This window comes from Rhea americana, unplaced genomic scaffold, assembly GCF_003343005.1.
Source record: "Rhea americana isolate MKP2758 unplaced genomic scaffold, rheAme1 scaffold_35, whole genome shotgun sequence".
In the NCBI taxonomy this organism is placed as follows: domain Eukaryota; kingdom Metazoa; phylum Chordata; class Aves; order Rheiformes; family Rheidae; genus Rhea; species Rhea americana.
Window position 1 is genome coordinate 1,488,700 of NW_028186479.1, and position 5,919 is coordinate 1,494,618.

A 5,919-nucleotide genomic window follows, 5' to 3' on the forward strand; every position below is an offset into this window, starting at 1 on the left:
GAAGCTTCATACATGACTACCGAAAGGAAAGAACTACAGAAAACTTGTTTTAAACAAGTATCATTGATGTTTACATACAGCACAAGTTTTTACTGCAGAAGATGATTCAAGTCAGAAGTGGGCTGAAGCAGATGAAGAGAGAAACACAGCGAAAAGGTTATGAAAAGAGTTTGACAAAACTACCTTGCCAGAATAACATAGCACTTAGAGAATTACACTAGTTCTCAGACTGATAGTGTATAGGAGCAATACAAGGTAATTCTGATATACATCAAACACAGCTGAAGTGAGACTACAAAGCTCTTTTCCTTTTCTGAAGCAAGATATGAATTCAAGTGTGCAGAAACATAGCTGGTGTATGCATGTCTTCTTCCAAGAATGGCCTTACAGACACTTCCTCGTAAAAACTGTTTTACAGTAACACAGCTTCTAACTCCAATGAGCTACAACTCTAAGTCCTAAAATATGTTACTGTTTGCTACTCCCTCTTTAGTGCTGACTCCACCTTCCCCCCAAGGCAGATTGAATACACCTCTTTAAAGGAAAAAATCTTGTGAGCATCTTTTTGCCCTTTCTCAGGGTTTAATGCCAATTTTCAGAGCTTAATTGCTCTTGTGAACTGTGAGGAATATACTACATCTAAACCATGCCTGGAATGAATAACTACCTTCCTTTCTTTTGTTCTTCATCCATTTCTGCAGTGGATTGTCTCCATTCTTAATGCTAGTATCTACTGTGGAGGATTTTTCCTTCACAATCTAAAGCAAAAGAATCCTTAAAAGCACCTCTTTGCTTCAAACATCTGAAACTTACAGATCAGCATCACTTCTGACTTTGTATTTGACATTAGTATTGCTCTTTAAAGTAAATTTGATAGCTTCACAGCAGTAGCATCACATTTCTTTAATGCTTATTGACAGGTAAGTCAGTAGCTGGTAAGGTTTTTTTAATGACTGTATTCTTTTGTGCTTTGCAGGACCCACAACTTGAATGACAGAAAGTTCATTTTTCTCCGACTGAACATCTGATTAAAGTAGCCCATGCTTTACCCCCCTTTGGGAGATGTGCTGCCAGCCAGAAAAGTCATGGTGGTTGTGGTAACTGTCACTGCATATACAACAGCTGCTCTGTTACACATTCCCTCACCTGGCAAGAACTGACCTGCTGCGATTCTGCTGCCTTCCTCCGTCCCAGCTTTGTGCTGCCATAGCCCTGCACCTCCAGCAGGTAGGCTGGCGAGATGCACCCTCTGCAGCTGCTTCTCAGCTTCTGAGCACTGGTTCGCCACTAGTAAATCTCACAAAGATGCCTTCTGTGGCCTCAGTCCCAGAGACCAAGTGTCACCTCTGTCAGGGAACCAGAACTCCTCAGCTGGAAGCCAGCAGGAGCCTAACCTGACTGATACTCAGAATTTCCAGATGGTGGCACATTTTGTATTTTGCTATACCAACGGAATGAAAGTATGAGGAAAAATTATGTTTTAATAGACAGCTGTCGTTTAAATTCTTTATGTTTAAAGAAGTACACTGCCTGCTGAATAGACAGTCAATAAATTGGCCAACATATGTTCCACTGATAGTGAAAGAATCTTCTGTCATGTTCTAGCTGAGTTTAAGCTCAGGCAGAACTAAAAGCTATATAAGACAATTCAATGAAAATAATGTTCAGTAGATGGACATCTTAATCATCATTTGAACTGTCACTTTAAGTTTAATCCTAAATTGTTCAATATGATTTTTAAGGTACAACAACATTTTCTTTGAAACAATCTTTAATACTTCTATCTGTGTTGAAGGAAAAACAAAAACATGACTGGGCTTGAACTGCCATCACAACTGCTTATACCTTTCTAAAGGTCCTTCACTTGCCTTTATGCAGGACCTTTATGATCTTAGTTAGGGTTATATTCTAAGACCCTTATATATGAGTAACTCTGTCTTCCACAATGGAATCTATAACTGAAATCAGTGGGAGATCTTCTTGAGCATCATGCTATTCTAGAAGCTTTCAGATAAAAACAAACGGGTATAATTTCTTTTAATTAACAAATATTCCTGCTTGTTAAAAAAAAAAAAAAAACAAAAAAAAACACTTTTTTTGACTAACTAGTCTCAATTTCTAGTCAATTCAGGGAAAACAGAACTGAATGAAAAAGGTATTTAGTTTTAATACTACTATACCGTCCTAAGGGTGCAGATGTACTTAAATACTTCAAAATGGAAGCATTCATGCACACGTAACATTTTAAATGACTTCTGACATTCTTGTTTAGAGATTGCTTTTTATAGTAAAAAGCAAGTTATTGTGTAAATGGACAAGCAAACAGGCAGCTAAATATGAAGCTGAGTATTACTGGCATGCCAATGAGTTTGAAAATGAGACCGTAAAAAGACAGCATTTGCCAAAAGGTTGTGAGGAGATCTTAGATAAAGCCTTGCAACTTATCAACTTCTTTTTCCTCTAAATTTGACAAAAAGTGGTCCTTAAACATTACAAAGTTAGACTGTTGCATTTGTAATGGAAAGAGAAAGAGTAGGTATATTTCTATGCATGAAATACCAATGGAAAAAAAGGCATAAATCAAGACATTATTTTCAGTACATATTTCTGGAATGAAAAATTAAGAAGGGTAACAAGTGCTGCTTTACCTCTTTGTTAAGAACTCTATAAGACCATGGTTAAAAAAAAAAAAAAAAAAAAAAGAGAGAGAGAGAGCAATTGTGACTTTCGAAAGGTGATATAATTTCTCCAGCTATCTTGGCCTATCATATGATTTCTCCAGCCACTTTGGCCTAATTTGGCCGTCTCCATTTTTCTAAGGTTTCTCTAGCTCAGGAAACAATTACCAAGCCATGCAAATTTCCATGTCTTAAAATGCTATTTTCTAAAAAGACTGAAAGAGAGAGAAAAAAAGCACCTCAGAACAAACAGAAGCTTTATTCCTATAGTTGCTAGCTACAGTACGCAACACAGACAAGTGAAAAAGAGTTAACCTGAAATTCCAAATGCTACTTTCTAGGACACGGCTTAAAATCTAGCTGTCACCCCTAATCTGCTGTTCCATATCAGAAAATGATGAAATTCAAACTTCAGCTTCCCCTTTCTACAGCTTATCTCAGCATGGGAATTGATTCATCACACTCTGCAATCAACTTTTTGATACTTAACTGAATACAAATTATGATATCAAGAGAGATGTACGTGTTTGTGTCACAGAAGACAATGCTAGGGAAAAAAAAGTTKATTTATCTGCTGTAGCATCTTCAGTTCCAATTTCCCTTAAAAGTAAAGACAGTAGGATTTGGATTTTGGAGTAGTGGTGGTTTAATTATTTTCTGCACTTTTCTACTTCTCTCATTGTTAATTTTTAAAGAGTAATTTTCTGTTTGCTTCTGCTTGTTTTAAACCTTTGAATTACCAGAAATGTCAGCTTTGCTCTCTCATAGTTTTTTTTGAGAACTTCTGGGAAGTTTCAGAGATATTATGATTAGCTTTCTGAACCTTACTAAAAGGTTTGAGCCTTCTTCTCTCTAAAACGTGAATTAGTTACTGAAATTAAATAGTGTTATAAAAAGTGGGGTAAGGAAACCTCCAAGAACCAAGAAGTTTAAAATAGCCTGACCAAAAATCCCTCTTCTGAGCTGATTAACACTTAGCCCTAGTTACACAAAAAGCTAAACCTCAGTTACACTTTCTTTCACATATCACTGTTCAGTCATGTCTGCTTTCTTGCTATGCTCCTCCCTAATTCTACAGGAGAAGTAGGAAAGAGAACTAAGTATCTATGTATACAACACATATACTATATTCTACATACTTTACATATATATGATAGGATAACAGATAAGCAATAGACGTGTTCATCCTAACCATAACACACGTAATGCTATCTTGCTCTCTTCTACACTTACCCTGTTCTGGCTGCTTTATTTGTCAATTGTTTATACCATAAGATTTTTGGAACAGATATACGCAGATAATGCCTGAAGAAACAGACCCTAACCCTGATACTGACATAAATAAATAAATTGGTAATGCACAATGATCAAATAGTGGAGAAGACAGACAAATAATAAAAGAATTTATGTAAAATCTACAATCCCAAATTGCAGCTTATTAGGAAAAATGAAGAAATATAGGGCACATCTTAAACATTTATTTAATCCAACAGGAAAGATATTGGCTACGAAATCCTGAATCACAGCACCTGTATTCAGCTCCAGTTTGTCATAGCTTAAATTTTTATCACTGTCACTGAAATTTCAGAACTGTCTAGCACTTCCAAGACAATAAGCTTTCTTTTACTAACTTTGCCAAGGGTTTCCACCTAGTATCCATTTTTTTCAGCTTTATTACATTATATATCATATACTTTTCAGTTCTGACTAAAAATTGAAATTTTAGTTGTTTAAAGTAAAAGAGATAGTTACTTAAATGGTTTGTAGCAAAGAGTTTGCGTGCTGAAGTTGTTAAACTCTTATGACCTTCTGTAACCTACTGGAATCAATGGGTCAACATCTTTTGAGTTTTCAGCCGGATTCTGTGTATTACACCATGTCACATTATCAATCTTAAAAAAATATCTTAGGATTCTACAGAAAATACTGCAGTTTGCCACACTAACAGCAATTAACCAAGCCAAGTCCCCTAACAAAAAATGCCCAGCCATCAGAAATGGAGTTGCACAAAACCTGTATTACTTAAGAATCTAAATATACCTATAAAGTAGATATTTAGAAACATACCAGAATCATACTGCAGAGAAACAGACAGTGAGAGCTGAGCTTTCAACTCAAATCTTCCCTCTTCCTGCATTCAGTGCTCCCTTAGCACTGAAATGAAAATCAGCAGAAAAAAGTACAGCAGYTATGTAACTGTACTCAGCAATACAAAGAACATTAAAAAGAAATATGGAGCTAGAAATCACATTAGTATGCAGCTACAAAGGGAATTTATTCCTCAGCTTAAAGTATTAAATATGTGACATGAATAATTTCATTGCCTTCAACAACAACTATAATGCTCAGGTACTTACAGACAAACAAATGCTTAATTGCCCAAAACAGCTACTATAAATTAAGAAGTTGATTTCCAAAGCAATAGACAAACACAAAGCAGTACATAAGACTTTTTTCCTTACTTCAATTCAAATTACAAAGTTTTATGACTGTCAATACTGCCTCTTGATGAGGTCCATATCTCAGTAGGTAAAAATATACAATCAGTGCTGGTCAGTTGAGGCTCTTTAGCACAGCAGTGTTAAAGTCAGATTGAATTTTTCAGACTGCTGAATACGAAGAAGCTAAGTGTTCAGCATTATTATTGTTGCATCATCCTTATACATCGAAAAACTAAAGGGAGGGGAAAGGCTTCTATACAAACAACATGTTTTGATCATATCTGTCATGGTAGGAAAAGTGTCTTCCTCTACTCACATCCTGTTTATCTGTGTTTAAGTGTTAAGTTTGAATTTGAAAAAAAAATGAAAGCGTAGTAAAAATAATACACTTTCATTATTACAATACTATACTATACTTAAAAGTATACTATACTTTAATTACTACAAGTTTTAAAGAAAGCACTATCTCAAATTGGGTTTAATGCTTTATTGTGTAAGAGACAACAACCACAGACTTTCAGCAATATAGCCTAAGGAGGTATGTATATATAATGTCTTAAATAATTACGTAAACACTATCCTACTGTAAATTTAGGTATAGACAGCGATGAATATTTAGTGTAAGCTAAATACTGAGCACTTGACACACGAAAAAGAAGCAACCAGAGAGTAGAAAATTTTTAAAAAATTTTATCAGGATCACATTCAATAAAGACTTTTGTCATTCGTTTCTGCATTCTTCTCTATATAAATAAGTAGTTTTTATTTTTTCATCTTTGTTTTCTGTCTCTAGTGATTCA